The following is a 25,991-nucleotide window of genomic DNA, read 5'->3' as shown; positions in this document are numbered from 1 at the left end:
CATGCTGCGGGCTTGTGGGGGAATGCTGGGGGGATGCTGCGGGCTTGTGGGAGTCTCTGTGGGGGCATGCTGCGGGCTTGTGGGAGGCTCTGTGGGGGCACGCTGTGGGCTTGTGGGGGCACGCTGCGGGTTCTGGAGGGGGGGATGATGCACGCTTGGGGCTCTGTGGGGGCTGGTGGGGGCTCTGTGGGGGCTGGTGGTGGCTCTGTGGGGACATGCTGCAGGCTCTGGGGGATGCTGAGGGTTTGTGAAGGCTCTGGGGGGGCATGCTGCGGGTTCTGGGGGGGGATGATGCACGCTTGGGGCACTGTGGGGGCACGCTGCGTGCTCTGTGGGGGCACGCTGCGGGCCGGTGGTGGCTCTGGGGGGACGCTGCGGGCCGGTGGGGGCTCTGGAGGTATTGTGGGGGCATGCTGCGGGCTCTGTGGGTGGAGAATGATGGTGCACACCTGTGGAGGCTCTGGGAAAGGGGGGGATGATGGTGCATGCCTGTGGGGGCTCTGGGGAAGGGGGGGTGATGGTGCACGCCTGTGGGGGCTCTGGGGAAGGGGGGGGGTGATGGTGCACGCCTGTGAGGGCTCTGGGGAAGTGATGGTGCACGCCTGTGGGGGCTCTGGGGAAGGGGGGGGTGATGGTGCACGCCTGTGGGGGCTCTGGGTAAGGGGGGGGTGATGGTGCACGCCTGTGAGGTCTCTGGGGAAGGGGGGGGGTGATGGTGCACGCCTGTGAGGGCTCTGGGGAAGGGGGGGGGGTGATGGTGCATGCCTGTGGGGGATGATACACGCTTTTGGGGCCTCTGGGGGGGGGGTAATGTTTGTAGAGGGCAGTCTGCGGGGATTTGGGGTGGGGGTTTATGCTTGGGGAGGCGACTGGTGTGGGTTTATGCTTGAAGGGGGGGGACTGTTGGGATTTGGGGGGTTTAATGCTGGGGGGATTTGGGGTGGGGGGTTAATGTTTCATTGGGGGACACAAAAAACCATGGGTGTATGCTGCTGGCACTATGCAAAAAGAAAGTTAGCTCTTCCCCAGAAGGGTGCATCATCAACTGGCATGAAGCTAATCCGTTTTAGCTTAGTGTCAGTAGGAGGCTGGACCCAGGCCCATCTCTACCTTAGGGTGTTTTCACATTGCGTTCTGTGTCCTCGTCGGGACATACGTCTGAAATCCCCGGCAAAACGGGGTTTGGACGTATGCGCTGACAGTGACCATAGACTGCAATGGTGATGGCAAAATGAACGTGTGCTTTCCGGAGTGTACGCCCACAGGAGGCGGACACTCAGACATAGGCTACTGTGTCTGAGAGTCCACCTCCTGTAGGCGTACACTCCCGAAAAAAGTGCATGTTCGCTCTGCTATCACCATTGCAGTCTATGGCCCCCGTCAGCGCATACGTCAGACCCCGTTTTGCTGGGGATTTCGGACGTATACCTCGACTGGGACACGGAACGCAATGTATATGTAGCCTTAGGTTTTTTTTTTGTTTTGTTTTAATTAATGATTCCCCTTTTTCTTTCAGATACTGTTTGTGAGGGCGACAGTGGAATTGTTTCACTACTGTATCCTCTGTGATCTACGAGGCAGGACCCTAACACGACAAGAGTGTTTGGGATTCCCTGGAAGACTGTCCTTGGCACTAATCCCCTACCCGCTTTCCCCCCAGATCCAGAAGGTACAGGGAGGGAAGACTGATCCGTTACCTGCTAGCCGCCCGAAGGTCTTTGTTCAGGTTATCTCATGCCCAGCTTCATCATCGGTCTGAGAAGAAAGATTCAGGTTCTTCAGTACAGATATATCCTACCAGGCAGTGAGGGTGCTCGATTCGCCACCTCCATGTTTTCCAGAGGCTCCTGCGGCCCCTCTCTTAAAAAATCCAGACTTCAGTCTAGACTTTCTCGGGTGGCTGAGCCACACCCCTGGCAGCCTAAACAATCACGCATGCCAGCTGTTTCCGCCCTCCACCTATCAGGGCACACTTTGCATTCTGGTGCGCAAGATCATTGCATGTGTTTTTCCTGATGCTGCCTCTTTCATCTACTCGGCACCTTCATTCTGTCGCCAGTTTATAACACTGCCGCAGCTCACTTGAACTCCGCTGCCTCATCACCTGGTTCTGCCGAATCACCGCCACCTTCAGCCTCTCAAGGTCCTCAGGATGCAATGTCTGAGTAAGCTCTGCCACTGGGGGCAGCTCTTTATCCACAGCCTAGCTCCCCTCTAGCACCTGTTTCTTTCTCTTCTCTTTATACCTAACCCCAGGGAGTCTCACTCCCATTGTCCTGCATTTTGCATGTTTATCCTGTAACAAAAGGTTTCACTCTGGTCAGACCTGGTCCCTCTGCTAGGACTGCAGTCCGCCCACAATGTCACCTCCCCAGGAGCTCCTCACTGCCTAGAACGAGAGTGTGCCCCCCCTGCAGCCGCCTATTCAGCCCTGGCAGCCGGCAACATCGCCATCCACATGGCCTCATAGCTGAAATCATGGAACGTGGATTCAGCTTCCAAAAAGTCCACCAGCCTCACCTTCCAGGGCTCCCGCCTTTTCGAACAGCTAGATAAGATGATCTCTAATGCCATGGGAGGTAAGAGTATTTTGCTTCCGCAACAGAGGGACAAATGCCCTCCTCCCAAGAAACGCACAGTCTAGTTTTGGTCCTTTCGGAAATTTTCAATGTAGAACAGCTGCCAAAAGGACAACTTTCCAGCCCGCCAGGAAAAGAAGAGACCTTCCTTTAGGCTAGCAGATTCACTTCGGTATGACGCGGTGTTCCCACCTGGGATGTTTCTGAGGGTGGATGGGCGTCTCCTTTGGTTCTGGGATGAGTAGCTCTCGGTAGTCAACCAACGCTTGAGTCTGAGATGTTGTCGACTACAGCCACATAATAGAATTTTCCACGCTGCCTTGTTTTCAAGACCAATAGCCTTGAAAAACCCAGGAATAAGTGAAGGGGGTCTTTGGGGAAATTGATTTGCTATCCAAAGCAGGCATCATGATCTCCGTTCCAGGACGCTGAAACATCAGACACCGGAGGCAGGCTGAGGGGTTGGGGCAAAGCCAAAAACCTTACCCACAATCCCCCCATAAATGCACTTTTATAAAATTAGAATTATTTCTATACATAATGTTAAAATGTTATTTATACAATATTTCTACAATTAAAAGTTTGGCTATGTGCCCACGTTGCGGACCTGAAGCATATTTTTTACGCTTCTCCCTGGCGGGAAAATCGCATGCGGATATTACATGCGGTTTTCCCGCCAGGTAGAAGCGTTTGTGAGGCGTCTTTGCATGCATTTCCGCATGCGGGTTATCAAGCACTTCTCCAAGCATCACTTGGAAAAGTGCTTGACAAATTGTTCAGAATGGTAAAAAATAAAAAAATAAACTTTATACTCACCTTCTGATGCATTCTCTGCCCCGTCCGGAGGCTTGAGCGGCTCACGCTGTTGTGTGCAGGACCTGCGGTGACGTCATTGAGTCATGTGGTGGGTCACATGACTCAATGACGTGGCAGGTCCTTCAGACAACAGCGCGACGGAGGGAAAACATCAGAAGATAAGTATAAACTTTATTTTATTCTTTTTTTTACAGGTTCTTTGGTACCCAGGTCTGGATGAGAGTCTCCTCTCATCCAGACTTGGGTACCATCCGCACATTGATTCCGCTGCGCTTCCGCAAAATTAATGAACATGCTGCGGATTTTTGACCGCAGCATATACGCTGCGGAAAAATCCGCAGCATGGGCATTGACATTGCGGAATGCCATTGGGGACCATGGGGTGCGGATATACATGCTTTTTTCAAGCGTTTACGCTGCGGAAATTCCGCAGCATATACGCTTGAAAAACGCTACGTGGGCACACAGCCTTTGAGATTTTTGTGGTAATGGTTATTTGTTTCTTTTAAACTTGTTCTGAATGTAAATAAAACGTTTCTGATTAAGTTTCCACATTGTATTTTAGCCTTTCATTTTACTCATAGGGCAGGAAAAGCCCATGATGCACCTGTGTAAACCATGTAAAAGGTACTATAATAACATGGCTTAGACAGGTAACCCACTTTTGAAACAATGAAGTTCACTTGTACAGGCTGCATAGATGAAAACCTGCTTAAAGGGAACCTGTCACCTGGTTTTCCCCATATAAAGTATGGCCACCACCTGTATGCCCTAGAATGCTGTATATAAGAAAGGCAGTTATCTATAATATAACCGGAGATGCGTGTCTCAGTTTGAAATACACTGCTCAAAAAAATAAAGGGAACACTGAAATAACACATCCTAGATCTGAATGAATGAAATATTCTCATTGAATACTTTGTTCTGTACAAAGTTGAATGTGCTGACAACAAAATCACACAAAAATCATCAATGGAAATCAAATTTATTAACCAATGGAGGCCTGGATTTGAAGTCACCCCCAAAATTAAAGTGGAAAAACACACTACAGGCTGATCCAACTTTGATGTAATGTCCTTAAAACAAGTCAAAATGAGGCTCAGTATTGTGTGTAACCTCCACGTGCCTGTATGACCTCCCTACAACACCTGAACATGCTCCTGACGAGGTTGCGGATGGTCTCCTGTGGGATCTCCTCCCAGACCTGGACTTAAGCATCCGCCAACTCCTGGAGAGTCTGTGGTGCAACGTGACGTTGGTGGATGGAGCGAGACATGATGTCCCAGATGTGCTCAATCGGATTCAGGTCTGGGGAACGGGCGGGCCAGTCCATAGCTTCAATGCCTTCATCTTGCAGGAACTGCTGACACACTCCAGCCACATGAGGTCTGGCATTGTCCTGCATTAGGAGGAACCCAGGGCCGACCGCACCAGCATATGGTCTCACAAGGGGTCTGAGGATCTCATCTCGGTACCTAATGGAAGTCAGGCTACCTCTGGCGAGCTCATGGAGGGCTGTGCGGCCCTCCAAAGAAATGCCACCCCACACCATTACTGACCCACTGCCAAACTGGTCATGCTGAAGGATGTTGCAGGCAGCAGATCGCTCTCCACGGCGTCTCCAGACTCTGTCACGTCTGTCACATGTGCTCAGTGTGAACCTGCTTTCAACTGTGAAGAGCACAGGGCGCCAGTGGCGACTTTGCCAATCCTGGTGTTCTGTGGCAAATGCCAAGTGTCCTGCACGGTGTTGGGCTGTGAGCACAACCCCTATCTGTGGACGTCGGGCCCTCATACCACCCTCATGGAGTCGGTTTCTAGGTCATTTTGCAGGGCTTTGGCAGTTCTCCTCCTGTTCCTCCTTGTACAAAGGCGGAGGTAGCGGTCCAGCTGCTGGATTGTTGCCCTCCTACGGCCCCCTCCACGTCTCCTGGTGTACTGGCCTGTTTCCTGGTAGCGCCTCCAGCCTCTGGACACTACGCTGACAGACACAGCAAACCTTCTTGCCACAGCTCTCATTGATGTGCCATTCTGTATGAGCTGCACTACCTGAGCATCTTCTGTGGGTTGTAGAGTCCGTCTCATGCTACCACAAGTGTGAAAGCATAACCAACATTCAAAAGTGACCAAAACATCAGCCAGAAAGCATTGGTACTGAGATGTGGTCTGTGGACCCCATCTGCAGAACCACTCCTTTATTGAGGGTGTCTTGATAATTGCCAATAATTTCCATCTATTGTCTATTCCATTTGCACAACAACATGTGAAATGGATTGTCAATCAGTGTTGCTTCCTAAGTGGACAGTTTGATTTCACAGAAGTTTGATTTACTTGGAGTTATATTCTATTGTTTAAGTGTTCCCTTTATTTTTTTGAGCAGTGTATATACCTGGTAGGAGCCTACAGATTCTCCTATCACCAATAATATATACCTGACAGGGGCCCATACATTCTCCTGCCTCCAATAATATATACCTGACAGGAGCCCATAGATTCTCCTGCCTCCAATAATATATACCTGACAGGAATCCATACATTCTCCTGCCTCCAATAATATATACCTGACAGGAGCCCATACATTCTTCTGCCCCCCATAATATATACCTGACAGGGGCCCATACATTCTCCTGCCTCCAATAATATATACCTGACAGGAGCCCATAGATTCTGCTGCCTCTAATAATATATACCTGACAGGAGCCCATACATTCTCCTGCCTCCAATAATATATACCTGACAGGAGCCCATACATTCTCCTGCCTCCAATAATATATACCTGACAGGAGCCCATAGATTCTCCTGCCTCCAATAATATATACCTGACAGGAGTCCATACATTCTCCTGCCTCCAATAATATATACCTGACAGGAGTCCATACATTCTCCTGCCTCCAATAATATATACCTGACAGGAGCCCATAGATTCTCCTGCCTCCAATAATATATACCTGACAGGAATCCATACATTCTCCTGCCTCCAATAATATATACCTGACAGGAGCCCATACATTCTTCTGCCCCCCATAATATATACCTGACAGGGGCCCATACATTCTCCTGCCTCCAATAATATATACCTGACAGGAGCCCATAGATTCTGCTGCCTCTAATAATATATACCTGACAGGAGCCCATACATTCTCCTGCCTCCAATAATATATACCTGACAGGAGCCCATACATTCTCCTGCCTCCAATAATATATACCTGACAGGAGCCCATAGATTCTCCTGCCTCCAATAATATATACCTGACAGGAGTCCATACATTCTCCTGCCTCCAATAATATATACCTGACAGGAGTCCATACATTCTCCTGCCTCCAATAATATATACCTGACAGGAGCCCATAGATTCTCCTGCCTCCAATAATATATACCTGACAGGAATCCATACATTCTCCTGCCTCCAATAATATATACCTGACAGGAATCCATACATTCTCCTATCACCAATAATATATACCTGACAGGGGCCCATACATTCTCCTGCCTCCAATAATATATACCTGACAGGAATCCATACATTCTCCTATCACCAATAATATATACCTGACAGGGGCCCATACATTCTCCTGCCTCCAATAATATATACCTGACAGGAGCCCATAGATTCTCCTGCCTCCAATAATATATACCTGACAGGAATCCATACATTCTCCTGCCTCCAATAATATATACCTGACAGGAGCCCATACATTCTTCTGCCCCCAATAATATATACCTGACAGGGGCCTATACATTCTCCTGCCTCCAATAATATATACCTGACAGGAGCCCATAGATTCTGCTGCCTCTAATAATATATACCTGACAGGAGCCCATACATTCTCCTGCCTCCAATAATATATACCTGACAGGAGCCCATACATTCTCCTGCCTCCAATAATATATACCTGACAGGAGCCCATAGATTCTCCTGCCTCCAATAATATATACCTGACAGGAGTCCATACATTCTCCTGCCTCCAATAATATATACCTGACAGGAGTCCATACATTCTTCTGCATCCAATAAAATATACATGACAGGAGTCCATACATTCTTCTGCCTCCAATAATATATACCTGACAGGAGCCCATACATTCTCCTGCCTCCAATAATATATAACTGACAGGAGTTCATACATTCTCCTGCCTCCAATAATATATACCTGACAGCAGCCCATACTTTCTCCTGCCTCCAATAATATATACCTGACAGGAGCCCATAGATTCTGCTGCCTCCAATAATATATAACTGACAGGAGCCCATACATTCTCCTGCCTCCAATAATATATACCTGACAGGAGCTCATAGATTCTCCTGCCTTCAATAATATATACCTGACAGGAGCCCATACATTCTCCTGCCTCCAATAATATATACCGGACAGGAGCCCATACATTCTCCTGCCTCCAATAATATATAGCTGACAGGAGCCCATAGATTCTCCAGCCTCCAATAATATATACCTGACAGGAGCCCATAGATTCTCGTACCTCCAATAATATATAGCTGACAGGAGCCCATAGATTCTCCTGCCTCCAATAATATATTCCTGACAGGAGCCCATAGATTCTCCTGCCTCCAATAATATATACCTGACAGGAGCCCATAGATTCTCCTGCCTCCAATAATATATACCTGACAGGAGCCCATACATTCTCCTGCCTCCAATAATATATACCTGACAGGAGCCCATACATTCTGTTGCCTGCAGTAATATATACCTGACAGGAGCCCATACATTCTGCTGCCTCCAATAATATATACCTGACAGGAGAACATACATTCTGCTGCCTCCAATAATATCTACCTGACAGGAGCCCATACATTCTGCTGCCTCCAATAATATATACCTGACAGGAGCCCATACATTCTCCTGCCTTCAATATATATACCTAAAAGGAGCCCATAAATTCTCCTGCCTCCAATAATATATACATGACAGGAGCCCATAGATTCTCTTGCCTCCAATAATATATACCTGACAGGAGCCCATAGATTCTCCTGCCTCCAATAATATATACCTGACAGGAGCCCATACATTCTCCTGCCTCCAATATTATATACCTGACAGGAGCCCATAGATTCTCCTGCCTCCAATAATATATACCTGACAGGAGCCCATACATTCTCCTGCCTCCAATAATATATACGTGACAGGAGCCCATACATTCCCCTACCTCCAATAATATATACCTGACAGGAGCCTATACATTCTCCTGCCTCCAATAATATATACCTGACAGGAGCCCATACATTCCCCTACCTCCAATAATATATACCTGACAGGAGCCCATACATTCTCCTGCCTCCAATAATATATACCTGACAGGAGCCCATACATTCTCCTGCCTCCAATAATATATACCTGACAGGAGCCCATACATTCTCCTGCCTCCAATAATATATACCTGACAGGAGCCCATACATTCTCCTACCTCCAATAATATATACCTGACAGGAGCCCATACATTCTCCTGCCTCCAATAATATATACCTGACAGGAGCCCATACATTCTGCTGCCTCCAATAATATATACCTGACAGGAGCCCATACATTCTCCTGCCTCCAATAATATATACCTGACAGGAGCCCATACATTCTCCTGCCTCCAATAATATATACCTGACAGGAGCCCATACATTCTCCTGCCTCCAATAATATATACCTGACAGGAGCCCATACATTCTCCTGCCTCCAATAATATATACCTGACAGGACCCCATACATTCTCCGGCCTCCATAATATATATTTTACAGGAGCCCATACATTCTCCTGCCTCCAATAATATATACCTGACAGGAGCCCATAGATTCTGCTGCCTCCAATAATATATACCTGACAGGAGCCCATACATTCTCCTGCCTCCAATAATATATACCGGACAGGAGCCCATACATTCTGCTGGCTCCAATAATATATACCTGACAGGAGCCCATACATTCTGCTGCCTCCAATAATATATACCTGACAGGAGCCCATACATTCTCCTGCCTCCAATAATATATACCTGACAGGAGCCCATACATTCTCCTGCCTCCAATAATATATACCTGACAGGAGCCCATACATTCTCCTGCCTCCAATAATATATACCTGACAGGAGCCCATACATTCTCCTGTCTCCAATAATATATACCTGACAGGAGCCCATACATTCTGCTGGCTCCAATAATATATACCTGACAGGAGCCCATACATTCTGCTGCCTCCAATAATATATACCTGACAGGAGCCCATACATTCTCCTGCCTCCAATAATATATACCTGACAGGAGCCCATACATTCTCCTGCCTCCAATAATATATACCTGACAGGAGCCCATACATTCTCCTGCCTCCAATAATATATACCTGACAGGACCCCATACATTCTCCGGCCTCCAATAATATATATTTTACAGGAGCCCATACATTCTCCTGCCTCCAATAATATATACCTGACAGGAGCCCATAGATTCTGCTGCCTCCAATAATATATACCTGACAGGAGCCCATACATTCTCCTGCCTCCAATAATATATACCTGACAGGAGCCCATACATTCTGCTGGCTCCAATAATATATACCTGACAGGAGCCCATACATTCTGCTGCCTCCAATAATATATACCTGACAGGAGCCCATACATTCTCCTGCCTCCAATAATATATACCTGACAGGAGCCCATACATTCTCCTGCCTCCAAAAATATATACCTGACAGGAGCCCATAGATTCTCCTGCCTCCAATAATATATACCTGACAGGAGCCCATACATTCTCCTGCCTCCAATAATATATACCTGACAGGAGCCCATACATTCTGCTGCCTCCAATAATATATACCTGACAGGAGCCCATAGATTCTGCTGCCTCCAATAATATATACCTGACAGGAGTCCATACATTCTGCTGCCTCCAATAATATATACCTGACAGGAGCCCATACATTCTGCTGCCTCCAATAATATATACCTGACAGGAGCTCATACATTCTGCTGCCTCCAATAATATATACCTGACAGGAGTCCATACATTCTGCTTCCTCCAATAATATATACCTGACATGAGTATACCTGACATGAGCCCATACATTCTGCTGCCTCCAATAATATATACCTGACAAGAGCCCATACATTCTGCTACCTCCAATAATATATACCTGACAGGAGCCCATACATTCTCCAGCCTCCAATAATATATACCTGACAGGAGCCCATAGATTCTGCTGCCTCCAATAATATATACCTGACAGGAGCCCATACATTCTCCTGCCTCCAATAATATATACCTGACAGGAGCCCATACATTGTGCTGGCTCCAATAATATATACCTGACAGGAGCCCATACATTCTGCTGCCTCCAATAATATATACCTGACAGGAGCCCTTACATTACCCTGCCTCCAATAATATATAACTGACAGGAGCCCATACATTCTCCTGCCTCCAATAATATATACCTGACAGGAGCCCATACATTCTCCTGTTTCCAATAATATATACCTGACAGGAGCCCATAGATTCTGCTGCCTCCAATAATATATACCTGACAGGAGCCCATAGATCCTCCTGCCTCCAATAATATATACCTGACAGGAGCCCATACATTCTGCTGCCTCCAATAATATATACCTGACAGGAGCCCATACATTATCCTGCCTCCAATAATATATACCTGACAGGAGTCCATACATTCTCCTGCCTCCAATAATATATATCTTACAGGAGCCCATACATTCTCCTGCCTCCAATAATATATACCTGACAGGAGCCCATAGATTCTGCTGCCTCCAATAATATATACCTGACAGGAGCCCTTACATTATCCTGCCTCCAATAATATATACCTGACAGGAGCCCATACATTCTCCTGCCTCCGATAATATATACCTGACAGGAGCCCATACATTCTCCTGCCTCCAATAATATATACCTGACAGGAGCCCATACATTCTGCTGCCTCCAATAATATATACCTGACAGGAGCCCATAGATTCTGCTGCCTCCAATAATATATACCTGACAGGAGCCCATAGATCCTCCTGCCTCCAATAATATATACCTGACAGGAGCCCATAGATTCTGCTGCCTCCAATAATATATACCTGACAGGAGCCCATAGATTCTGCTGCCTCCAATAATATATACCTGACAGGAGCCCATAGATTCTCCTGCCTCCAATAATATATACCTGACAGGAGCCCATACATTCTCCTGCCTCCAATAATATATACCTGACAGGAGCCCATACATTCTCCAGCCTCTAATAATATATACCTGACAGGAGCCCATACATTCTCCTGCCTCCAATAATATATACCTGACAGGAGCTTATACATTCTCCTGCCTCCAATAATATATACCTGACAGGAGCCCATACATTCTCCTGCCTCCAATAATATATACCTGACAGGAGCCCATACATGCTCCTGCCTCTAATAATATATACCTGACAGGAGACCATACATTTTCCTGCCTCCAATGATATATACCTGACAGGAGCCCATACATTCCGCTGGCTCCAATAATATATGCCTGACAGGAGCCCATACATTCTGCTGCCTCCAATAACATATACCTGACAGGAGCCCTTACATTATCCTGCCTCCAATAATATATACCTGACAGGAGCCCATACATTCTCCTGCCTCCAATAATATATACCTGACAGGAGCTCATACATTCTCCTGCCTACAATAATATATACCTGACAGGAGCCCATACATTCTCCTGCCTCCAATAATAGGGGAGAAGTCCTGAGGAGATAATTTGCATATTCCCACTGCATTTTGGGGTAAGTGAAGAGTCTCCGCGAGCTCAAAGAACACTGGATTTTGGCTGTTGGAGCTGAAAAGAGGACATCGGTAAACCAGGGGACGAGTCCTGAGGAGATAATTTGCATATTCCCACTGCATTTTGGGGTAAGTGAAGAGTCTCCGCGAGCTCAAAGAACACTGGATTTTGGCTGTTGGAGCTGAAAAGAGGACATCGGTAAACCGCGCCTATTGGCGCGCGCATTTTGAAGCTTTTTTTTTAAGCTTTTATCACTGTTTTCAGAACATTAACAATAAGAACATGGAAGAGTCCAGGAGCCATTTGGTGAGCTGCATATCCTGCTACATGTTCACAGACTTGCCAGTGGAAAAGCCAAACTTCACATGCCAGAAATGCAAGCTTGTGTCCCTGTTGGAGGAAAAGTTGCGAAATCTAGAAGAGAGGTTAACTACCTTGAAAATCATTAAGGAAGGTGAAGAGTTCTTAGACAGAGCAGAATTATCTCTTCATGATTCAGAAAAAGAAGAAATTCGAACTGCACCTGACGAAACAGAGGAATGGAAGCATGTGACCCACAGAAACAGGAGGATCGAGAGGCAGTCAGCACCCATACTGCTCAGGAACCAGTACCAGGCTCTCACGCAGGAGAACCATGAAGAAATACAGCAAAATAAGACTTTGCCAGCAATGAATAACCTTGTAAGCCCTAAGAATCCTCCTGGATGGAGAAAGAAGAATGTTGTGAAGAAAAAACGGAGAGTGGTGGTCATGGGGGATTCCCTGTTAAGAGGAACAGAGGCCGCTATCTGCAGACCAGACATAACCTCAAGAGAAATGTGCTGTCTTCCAGGAGCAAAAGTTAAAGATGTGTCTGACAGGATATCAAGACTCTTCAGACCTACAGATCACTACCCATTCCTGCTAATACATGTGGGGACAAATGACACCGCAAGAAAGGACCTGGAAACCATCTGCAGTGACTTTGAAGACTTAGGCAAGAAAGTGAAAGAATTGGGAGCGCAGGTGGTCTTCTCATCCATCCTCCCAGTGGATGGCCATGGACCAATGAGGTGGAATAAGATTCTACAGGTGAACAACTGGCTACGTCGATGGTGCCGTCAACAAGGATTTGGATTTCTGGATCACGGAATGAATTACCTATACGATGGACTACTTGCTAGAGATGGGGTGCACCTTACGAAGACTGGAAAACATGGATTTGGAAGTCGCCTTGCTACACTCATCAGAAGAGCTTTAAACTAGAACAATGTGGGAAGGGAAGCAAAAGGCCAGAAAAAGCCATACAGCTGACAAATACTATTGAGATCTCTGCTACTGGAAGTGGAAAGGAAGAACAAAGACAAAACAATTTAAATAATAAAAATATGGGAGGAAGAGAAACCAATCACAAACTAAAATGTTTTTATACAAATGCACAAAGCATGGGCAACAAACAAGGAGAATTGGAACTACTAATGCAGGAAAAGGAATATGATGTCATTGGAATCACTGAAACTTGGTGGGACGATACACATGATTGGAATAAAAGGCTAAAAGGATACAACTTATTTGCAAGAAACAGACTTGATAAACGAGGAGGAGGTGTTGCATTGTATGTTAGAAAAGCGTATATCTGCACAGAGATTGAAGCTTCAGAGACTGGGAGTTCTGTGGAAACTGTTTGGGTAAGAATACAAGGAGAGAACAACGGAAAGGACACCATTGTAGGCATTTACTACAGGCCACCTGGGCAAGCTGAAGATATGGATGAACTCTTTATGTATCAAATGACCAAGTTCTCCAAAAAATATGACGTAGTGCTCATGGGAGATTTCAACTATCCAGACATTTGTTGGGAAACTCTCTCAAGTAAAACTAACAGGTCAAGCAAATTCTTATCCTCTCTTGCTGACAACTTTATCTTCCAAAAGGTAGGGGAGAAAACAAGGGGATCTGCTACTTTGGATCTAATCCTTATAAACAGGGAGGAAATGGTTGAGGAGGTAAAGGTGGCTGGGACCCTAGGAGGCAGCGATCATGCTATTATAGAATTTTGGATAACTAGAGGAGGAAGACATGTGAAGACTCAAACTTCAAGGTTAGATTTTAGAAAGGCAGATTTTTACAGACTCAGAAAGAGAATAGGAGGGATCCAATGGCTGGATGTCCTTAAGGACAAAAATGTCCAGGAAGGATGGGAAATTTTTAAAAATGAGATTCTCAAAGCACAATCGTTAACAATCCCGAAAAGTAGGAAGAATGGGAAGCATTTAAGGAAACCAGGATGGATGAACACAGAACTTAAACACATGCTAAAAAGAAAGAAAGAAATGTTTATTAAATGGAAAGAGGGAGGCATATCTAAAGAAGATTATAATGCAGTCTGCAGATCCTGCAGGGCACGTATCAGGTTAGCTAAAGCTGACAATGAATTAAGGCTTGCAAGAGATGTCAAAAGCAATAAAAAAGGATTTTGGGGGTATGTCAAAAGTAAAAGAAAAGTCAAAGATGCTATAGGATTTTTACAGGATGAAAATGGAGAAATGGTAAGAGAGGATGTTGAGAAGGCCGAACTTTTTAATACCTATTTTGCATCTGTTTTCTCTCAGAAAGAAAATGTAACATCAACTGATCTTCACTGTCCTTTTAAAGGAATAGAGGAATCCAAGTTATCTGTAAACAGAAAGATTGTGAGGGAATATTTAGCTAACATAAATGAGTTCAAGTCTCCAGGTCCAGATGAATTACACCCCAGAGTACTGAAGGAGATCGTAGAAGAAATTTTAGAACCACTCTCCATAATCTTTGAAAATTCTTGGAGAACAGGAGAAGTCCCAGAAGACTGGAGAAGAGCAAATGTTGTTCCTATCTTCAAAAAGGGGAAGAAGGTGGACCCAGGGAACTATAGGCCGGTGAGTCTGACTTCTATACCAGGAAAGATCTTTGAACAAATTATTAAACAACATATATGTAAGTGACGCGCCCCCTGGGCCTGTGCTGTGGTGCAGCGTTGCGCACGCGGGGAATACCCGGAGCCGGATCTGTTGGGGGTAGTAGTCCTCGTGGCGGTGACCCGGTCCGTGCCCAGGGTGTCAAACTAAATGGCAGTCTTTAGCAGTAGATGTTAGAGTGTTTGACTACGCCACCCGTTGAATGCGGCTATGAAGCCGCCGCTGCAGAGCAGACCGCTGAGGCCGGTGGTACGGATGTGCAGCGTGGATGGTATAACCCCCAACGGGAGGGGTATGGCCTCAGGGCAGCCGACGTGAATGATGGGGTTAGCAGAGTTGCACGCAGGCACCAGGAACCACTCAGAGACGGTGCGGTGTAGTTCAGGGTCTTTACTGGTGGCAAAGGTAGACCCTCCAGGAGTACTGGCTAGCGATCGGGGCCTGGTCAGTCTGTGAGCAGATAGGATCTCCCCTGGCCAGGCGGAGTTGTAGGCCTCCCCAACTAATTGTACTCTTCTGGCTACCTTGCTAGAGGCGGGTAAAAGTAGCCCACGTCCCTGAGTGTACCGTGTGGTGCTCACCCGTATGGCCGGTGACTCGGGGCCTTCTGGTAGCTTCCGCTCCACGACGGCGGTGCTGGTCCCTTGCGTGTGACCGTGCCTTCGGGTTTCTGGGCCAGAGGACCTGAAATCCCCTGCCGGTCGGTTTCTGCTGCTGGGTAAGGATTAGTCCCCACAGCCTCGGACTCCGGGTCCGGTGAGAACTCTTCAATCAGGGCGAGCTCTACAGCTTCCAGCCCCTGACTCCTTTTAGCACTGCTCCCACTGAGCTCCTGATCTTTCTTTCCTTGCTTTTGCTACACTCCAGACCAGACTGTGTCTCTGTCTGGGACTCCTCTTCTTCTCCCTAACCCTGCCTCAGCCCCAGTTTTATATAGGGGAAGTTCTTCCCCTCCCAGGACTGGGCAGGAGGTGTGGCATGCATAGGATTCCTGACCAGGAGACCTCCCACCTGCTCTCAGACGTAATATTGCTATTACTGTGGAAACCAGACCCCTGGGGTGCCACATAAGTACATGGATAAGAATGAAGTGATTAACCAGAGTCAGCATGGGTTTGTAACTAACAAGTCATGTCAGACTAACTTAATTTCCTTCTATGACAGAATCACTGACTGGGTGGATCAGGGAAATGCTGTAGATATAGTATATCTTGACTTCAGCAAAGCATTTGACAAAGTATCTCACACCATCCTTATTGAAAAAATGACCAATTATGCAATGGACCAGGCAACTGTTAGGTGGATTCATAACTGGCTTAGTGATCGGACTCAAAGGGTGGTTGTAAATGGCTTCACATCCAGCTGGATGAATGTCTCAAGTGGGGTACCACAGGGCTCCGTCCTGGGACCTGTATTGTTCAACATCTTTATCAATGATATAGATGAAGGAATTGAGGGTAAACTGATTAAATTTGCTGATGACACAAAGCTAGGAGGGATAGCTAATACTAGAGAAGAGAGAGAGAGGATTCAAAAAGACCTAAATAAACTGGAGCAGTGGGCAGCAACCAACAGAATGGTTTTTAACAGGGAAAAATGCAAAGTACTACATCTGGGCAATAAAAATAAAAAAAGCATATACAGAATGGGAGGAATAGAGCTAAGCAACAGTACATGTGAAAAAGACTTAGGTATACTAATAGATCATAGACTGAACATGAGTCAACAGTGTGATGCAGCAGAAAAAAAGGCAAATACAATTCTGGGATGTATTAACAGAAGCATACAGTCTAGACCACGTGAAGTCATTATCGGTCTTTACTCCTCTTTGGTCAGACCTCATCTGGAATACTGTGTACAGTTTTGGGCACCACATTTTAAAAAAGACATAGACAAACTGGAGCAAGTTCAGAGAAGAGCGACCAGAATGGTGACTGGTCTGCAAACCATGTCCTATGAGGAACGGTTGCAGGATTTGGGAATGTTTAGCTTGCAAAAAAGAAGACTGAGAGGAGACTTAATAGCTGTCTACAAATATGTCAAGGGCTGTCACATTGTAGAAGGATCATCTTTATTCTCATTTGCACAAGGAAAGACTAGAAGCAATGGGATGAAACTAAATGGGAGGAGACACAGATTAGATATTAGAAAAAACTTTTTGACAGTTAGGGTGATTAATGAGTGGAACAGACTGCCACGAGAGGTGGTGAGTTCCCCTTCAATGGACGTCTTCAAACAGAGGCTGGGCAGACATCTGTCTGAGATGATTTAGTGAATCCTGCGTTGAGCAGGGGGTTGGACCAGATGACCCAGGAGGTCCCTTCCAACTCTACCATTCTATGATTCTATGACTCTATATACCTGACAGGAGCCCATACATTCTCCTGCCTCTAATAATATATACCTGACAGGAGCCCATACATTCTCCGGCCTCCAATGATATATACCTGACAGGAGCCCATACATTCTCCTGCCTCCAATAATATATACCTGACAGGAGCCCATACATTCTCCTGCCTCCAATAATATATACCTGACAGGAGCCCATACATTCTCCTGCCTCCAATAATATATACCTGACAGGAGCCCATACATTCTGCTGCCTCCAATAACATATACCTGACAGGAGCCCATAGATTCTCCTGCCTCCAATAATATATACCTGACAGGAGCCCATACATTCTGCTGCCTCCAATAATATATACCTGACAGGAGCCCATACATTCTCCTGCCTCCAATAATATATACCTGACAGGACCCCATACATTCTCCGGCCTCCAATAATATATATCTTACAGGAGCCAATACATTCTCCAGCCTCCAATAATATATACCTGACAGGAGCCCATACATTCTGCTGGCTCCAATAATATATACCTGACAGGAGCCCATACATTCTGCTGCCTCCAATAATATATACCTGACAGGAGCCCTTACATTATCCTGCCTCCAATAATATATACCTGACCGGAGCCCATACATTCTCCTGCCTCCAATAATATATACCTGACAGGAGCCCATACATTCTCCTGCCTCCAATAATATATACCTGACAGGAGCCCATACATTCTCCTGTTTCCAATAATATATACCTGACAGGAGCCCATAGATTTTCCTGCCTCCAATAATATATACCTGACAGGAGCCCATACATTCTCCTGCCTCCAATAATATATACCTGACAGGAGCTCATACATTCTCCTGCCTCCAATAATATATACCTGACAGGAGCCCATACATTCTGCTGCCTTCAATAATATATACCTGACAGGAGCTCATACATTCTCCTGCCTCCAATAATATATACCTGACAGGAGCCCATACATTCTCCTGCCTCCAATAATATATACCTGACAGGAGCCCATACATTCTCCTGCCTCCAATAATATATACCTGACAGGAGCCCATACATTCTGCTGCCTCCAATAATATATACCTGACAGGAGCCCATAGAATCTGCTGCCTCCAATAATATATGCCTGACAAGAGCCCATACATTCTGCTGCCTCCAATAATATAGACCTGACAGGAGCCCATACATTCTCCTGCCTCCAATAATATATACCTGACAGGAGCCCATACATTCTCCTGCCTCCAATAATATACACCTGACAGGAGCCCATACATTCTCCTGTCTCCAATAATATATACCTGACAGAAACCCATACATTCTGCTGGCTCCAATAATGTATACCTGACAGGAGCCCATACATTCTCCTGCCTCTAATAATATATACCTGACAGGAGCCCATACATTCTCCTGCCTCCAATGATATATACCTGACAGGAGCCCTTACATTATCCTGCCTCCAATAATATATACCTGACAGGAGCCCATACATTCTCCTGCCTCCAATAATATATACCTGACAGGAGCCCATAGATTCTCCTGACTCCAATAATATATACCTGACAGGAGCCCATACATTCTCCTGCCTCCAATAATATATACCTGACAGGAGCCCATACATTCTTCTGCCTCCAATAATATATACCTGACAGGAGCCCATACATTTTGCTGCCTCCAATAATATATACCTGAGAGGAGCCCATACATTCTCCTACCTCTAATAATATATACCTGACAGGAGCCCATAGATTCTCCTGCCTCCAATAATATATACCTGACAGGAGCCCATAGATTCTCCTGCCTCCAATAATATATACCTGACAGGAGCCCATACATTCTGCTACCTCCAATAATATATACCTGACAGGAGCCCATACATTCTGCTGCCTCCAATAATATATACCTGACAGGAGCCCATAGATTCTGCTGCCTCCAATAATATATACCTGACAGGAGTCCATACATTCTGCTGCCTCCAATAATATATACCTGACAGGAGCCCATACATTCTGCTGCCTCCAATAATATATACCTGACAGGAGCCGATACATTCTGCTGCCTCTAATAATATATACCTGACAAGAGCCCACACATTCTGCTACCTCCAATAATATATACCTGACAGGAGCCCATACATTCTCCTATCTCCAATAATATATACCCGACAGGAGCTCATACATTCTCCTGCCTCCAATAATATATACCTGACAGGAGCCCATAGATTTTCCTGCCTCCAATAATATATAACTGACAGGAGCCCATACATTCTCCTGCCTCCAATAATATATACCTGACAGGAGCCCATACATTCTGCTGGCTCCAATAATATATACCTGACAGGAGCCCATACATTCTTCTGCCTCCAATAATATATACCTGACAGGAGCCCATACATTTTGCTGCCTCCAATAATATATACCTGAGAGGAGCCCATACATTCTCCTACCTCTAATAATATATACCTGACAGGAGCCCATAGATTCTCCTGCCTCCAATAATATATACCTGACAGGAGCCCATAGATTCTCCTGCCTCCAATAATATATACCTGACAGGAGCCCATACATTCTGCTGCCTCCAATAATATATACCTGACAGGAGCCCATACATTCTGCTACCTCCAATAATATATACCTGACAGGAGCCCAAACATTCTGCTGCCTCCAATAATATATACCTGCCAGGAGCCCATACATTCTGCTGCCTCCAATAATATATACCTGACAGGAGCCCATAGATTCTGCTGCCTCCAATAATATATACCTGACAGGAGCCCATACATTCTGCTGCCTCCAATAATATATACCTGACAGGAGCTCATTCATTCTGCTGCCTCTAATAATATATACCTGACAGGAGCCCATACATTCTGCTGCCTCCAATAATATATACCTGACAGGAGCACATACATTCTGCTGCCTCCAATAATATATACCTGACAGAAGCCGATACATTCTGCTGCCTCTAATAATATATACCTGACAAGAGCCCATACATTCTGCTACCTCCAATAATATATACCTGACAGGAGCCCATACATTCTCCTATCTCCAATAATATATACCCGACAGGAGCCCATACATTCTCCTGCCTCCAATAATATATACCTGACAGGAGCCCATAGATTCTCCTGCCTCCAATAATATATAACTGACAGGAGCCCATACATTCTCCTGCCTCCAATAATATATACCTGACAGGAGCCCATACATTCTGCTCGCTCCAATAATATATACCTGACAGGAGCCCATACATTCTCCTGCCTCCAATAATATATACCTGACAGGAGCCCTTACATTCTGCTGCCTCCAAAAATATATACCTGAGAGGAGCCCATAGATTCTGCTGCCTCCAATAATATATACCTGACAGGAGCCCATAGATTCTCCTGCCTCCAATAATATATACCTGACAGGAGCCTATACATTCTCCTGCCTCCAATAATATATTCCTGACAGGAGCCCATACATTCTCCTGCCTCCAATAATATATACCTGACAGGAGCCTATACATTCTCCTGCCTCCAATAATATATACCTGACAGGAGCCCATACATTCTCCTGCCTTCAATAATATATACCTGACAGAAGCCCATACATTCTCCTGCCTCCAATAATATATACCCGACAGGAGCCCATACATTCTGCTGCCTCCAATAATATATACCTGACAGGAGCTCATACATTCTCCTGCCTCCAATAATATATACCTAACAGGAGCCCATACATTCTGCTGCCTCCAATAATATATACCTGACAGGAGCCCATACATTCTGCTGCCTCCAATAATATATACCTGACAGGAGCTCATAGATTCTGCTGCCTCCAATAATATATACCTGACAGGAGCCCATACATTCTCCTGCCTCCAATAATATATACCTGACAGGAGCCCATACATTCTCCTACCTCCAATAATATATACCTGACAGGAGCCCATACATTCTGCTGGCTCCAATAATATATACCTGACAGGAGCCCATACATTCTGCTGCCTCCAATAATATATACCTAACAGGAGCCCATACATTCTCCTGCCTCCAATGATATATACCCGACAGGAGCCCTTACATTATCCTGCCTCCAATAATATATAACTGACAGGAGCCCATACATTCTCCTGCCTCCAATAATATATACCTGACAGGATCCCATACATTCTCCTGCCTCCAATAATATATATCTGACAGGAGCCCATACATTCTGCTGCCTCCAATAATATATACCTGACAGGAGCCCATAGATTCTCCTGCCTCCAATAATATATACCTGACAGAAGCCTATACATTCTCCTGCCTCCAATAATATATACCTGACAGGAGCCCATTCATTCTCCTGCCTCCAATAATATATACCTGACAGGACCCTATACATTCTCCGGCCTCCAATAATATATATCTTACAGGAGCCCATACATTCTCCTGCCTCCAATAATATATACCTGACAGGACCCCATACATTCTCCGGCCTCCAATAATATATATCTTACAGGAGCCCATACATTCTCCTGCCTCCAATAATATATACCTGACAGGAGCCCATACATTCTGATGCCTCCAATAATATATACCTGACAGGAGCCCATACATTCTCCTGCCTCCAATAATATATACCTGACAGGAGCCCATAGATTCTCCTGCCTCCAATAATATATGCCTGACAGGAGCCCATACATTCTCCTGCCTCCAATAATATATACCTGACAGGAGCCCATACATTCTTCTGCCTCCAATAATATATACCTGACAGGAGCCCATACATTCTCCTGCCTCTAATAATATATACCTGACAGGAGCCCATACATTCTCCTGCCTCCAATGATATATACCTGACAGGAGCCCTTACATTATCCTGCCTCCAATAATATATACCTGACAGGAGCCCATACATTCTCCTGCCTCCAATAATATATACCTGACAGGAGCCCATAGATTCTCCTGCCTCCAATAATATATACCTGACAGGAGCCCATACATTCTCCTGCCTCCAATAATATATACCTGACAGGAGCCCATACATTCTTCTGCCTCCAATAATATATACCTGACAGGAGCCCATACATTTTGGTGCCTCCAATAATATATACCTGACAGGAGCCCATACATTTTGGTGCCTCCAATAATATATACCTGAGAGGAGCCAATACATTCTCCTACCTCTAATAATATATACCTGACAGGAGCTCATAGATTTTCCTGCCTCCAATAATATATACCTGACAGGAGCCCATAGATTCTCCTGCCTCCTATAATATATACCTGACAGGAGCCCATACATTCTGCTGCCTCCAATAATATATACCTGACAGGAGCCCATACTTTCTGCTACCTACAATAATATATACCTGACAGGAGCCCATACATTCTGCTGCCTCCAATAATATATACCTGACAGGAGCCCATACATTCTCCTGCCTCCAATGATATATACCTGACAGGAGCCCTTACATTATCATGCCTCCAATAATATATACCTGACAGGAGCCCATACATTCTCCTGCCTCCAATAATATATACCTGACAGGAGCCCATACATTCTCCTGCCTCCAATAATATATACCTGACAGGAGCCCATACATTCTGCTGCCTCCAATAATATATACCTGACAGGAGCCCATAGATTCTCCTGCCTCCAATAATATATACCTGACAGAAGCCTATACATTCTCCTGCCTCCAATAATATATACCTGAAAGGAGCCCATACATTCTCCTGCCTCCAATAATATATACCTGACAGGACCCCATACATTCTCCGACCTCCAATAATATATATCTTACAGGAGCCCATACATTCTCCTGCCTTCAATAATATATACCTGACAGGACCCCATACATTCTCCGGCCTCCAATAATATATATCTTACAGGAGCCCATACATTCTCCTGCCTCCAATAATATATACCTGACAGGAGCCCATACATTCTGCTGCCTCCAATAATTTATACCTGACAGGAGCCCATACATTCTCCTGCCTCCAATAATATATACCTGACAGGAGCCCATACATTCTCCTGTTTCCAATAATATATACCTGACAGGAGCCCATAGATTTTCCTGCCTCCAATAATATATACCTGACAGGAGCCCATACATTCTCCTGCCTCCAATAATATATACCTGACAGGAGCTCATACATTCTCCTGCCTCCAATAATATATACCTGACAGGAGCCCATACATTCTCCTGCCTCCAATAATATATACCTGACAGGAGCCCATACATTCTGCTGCCTTCAATAATATATACCTGACAGGAGCTCATACATTCTCCTGCCTCCAATAATATATACCTGACAGGAGCCCATACATTCTCCTGCCTCCAATAATATATACCTGACAGGAGCCCATACATTCTGCTGCCTCCAATAATATATACCTGACAGGAGCCCATAGAATCTGCTGCCTTCAATAATATATGCCTGACAAGAGCCCATACATTCTGCTGCCTCCAATAATATATACCTGACAGGAGCCCATAGATTCTCCTGCCTCCAATAATATATACCTGACAGAAGCCTATACATTCTCCTGCCTCCAATAATATATACCTGACAGGAGCCCATTCATTCTCCTGCCTCCAATAATATATACCTGACAGGACCCTATACATTCTCCGGCCTCCAATAATATATATCTTACAGGAGCCCATACATTCTCCTGCCTCCAATAATATATACCTGACAGGACCCCATACATTCTCCGGCCTCCAATAATATATATCTTACAGGAGCCCATACATTCTCCTGCCTCCAATAATATATACCTGACAGGAGCCCATACATTCTGATGCCTCCAATAATATATACCTGACAGGAGCCCATACATTCTCCTGCCTCCAATAATATATACCTGACAGGAGCCCATACATTCTCCTGTTTCCAATAATATATACCTGACAGGAGCCCATAGATTCTGCTGCCTCCAATAATATATATCTGACAGGAGCCCATACATTCTCCTGCCTCCAATAATATATACCTGACAGGAGCTCATACATTCTCCTGCCTCCAATAATATATACCTGACAGGAGCCCATACATTCTCCTGCCTCCAATAATATATACTTGACAGGAGCCCATACATTCTCCTGCCTCCAATAATATATACCTGACAGGAGCCCATACATTCTCCTGCCTCTAATAATATATACCTGACAGGAGCCCATACATTCTCCTGCCTCCAATGATATATACCTGACAGGAGCCCTTACATTATCCTGCCTCCAATAATATATACCTGACAGGAGCCCATACATTCTCCTGCCTCCAATAATATATACCTGACAGGAGCCCATAGATTCTCCTGCCTCCAATAATATATGCCTGACAGGAGCCCATACATTCTCCTGCCTCCAATAATATATACCTGACAGGAGCCCATACATTCTTCTGCCTCCAATAATATATACCTGACAGGAGCCCATACATTCTCCTGCCTCTAATAATATATACCTGACAGGAGCCCATAGATTCTCCTGCCTCCAATAATATATACCTGACAGGAGTCCATACATTCTCCTGCCTCCAATAATATATACCTGACAGGAGCCCATACATTCTTCTGCCTCCAATAATATATACCTGACAGGAGCCCATACATTTTGATGCCTCCAATAATATATACCTGAGAGGAGCCCATACATTCTCCTACCTCTAATAATATATACCTGACAGGAGCTCATAGATTCTCCTGCCTCCAATAATATATACCTGACAGGAGCCCATAGATTCTCCTGCCTCCTATAATATATACCTGACAGGAGCCCATACATTCTGCTGCCTCCAATAATATATACCTGACAGGAGCCCATACATTCTGCTACCTACAATAATATATACCTGACAGGAGCCCATACATTCTGCTGCCTCCAATAATATATACCTGACAGGAGCCCATACATTCTCCTGCCTCCAATGATATATACCTGACAGGAGCCCTTACATTATCATGCCTCCAATAATATATACCTGACAGGAGCCCATACATTCTCCTGCCTCCAATAATATATACCTGACAGGAGCCCATACATTCTCCTGCCTCCAATAATATATACCTGACAGGAGCCCATACATTCTGCTGCCTCCAATAATATATACCTGACAGGAGCCCATAGATTCTCCTGCCTCCAATAATATATACCTGACAGAAGCCTATACATTCTCCTGCCTCCAATAATATATACCTGAAAGGAGCCCATACATTCTCCTGCCTCCAATAAAATATACCTGACAGGACCCCATACATTCTCCGACCTCCAATAATATATATCTTACAGGAGCCCATACATTCTCCTGCCTTCAATAATATATACCTGACAGGACCCCATACATTCTCCGGCCTCCAATAATATATATCTTACAGGAGCCCATACATTCTCCTGCCTCCAATAATATATACCTGACAGGAGCCCATACATTCTGCTGCCTCCAATAATATATACCTGACAGGAGCCCATACATTCTCCTGCCTCCAATAATATATACCTGACAGGAGCCCATACATTCTCCTGTTTCCAATAATATATACCTGACAGGAGCCCATAGATTTT

General features: G+C 45.2%; 1 protein-coding gene across 4 annotated transcripts in view; it reads right to left on the bottom strand.

Annotated features, from left to right (window-relative positions):
• LOC141270660 (uncharacterized) overlaps positions 1-25,991 on the bottom strand; it is a 741,199-nt gene that overhangs the window by 5,418 nt on the left and 709,790 nt on the right. Inside the window, exon 2 of one of the 4 annotated variants that reach the window (XM_073680751.1) lies at positions 1,698-1,755. The exons of the other annotated variants lie outside the window; for them this stretch is intronic. The gene's annotated coding sequence lies outside the window, so the exon portion shown is untranslated. The remainder of the gene's footprint in view (positions 1-1,697; positions 1,756-25,991) is intronic. 4 annotated transcript variants of the gene reach the window in all.

This window comes from Phyllobates terribilis, unplaced genomic scaffold (genome assembly GCF_046119375.1).
Source record: "Phyllobates terribilis strain yellow unplaced genomic scaffold, ASM4611937v1 Scaffold_5__5_contigs__length_657084704, whole genome shotgun sequence".
Lineage (NCBI taxonomy): Eukaryota > Metazoa > Chordata > Amphibia > Anura > Dendrobatidae > Phyllobates > Phyllobates terribilis.
This window is presented reverse-complemented; position numbering and strand designations above follow the sequence as displayed.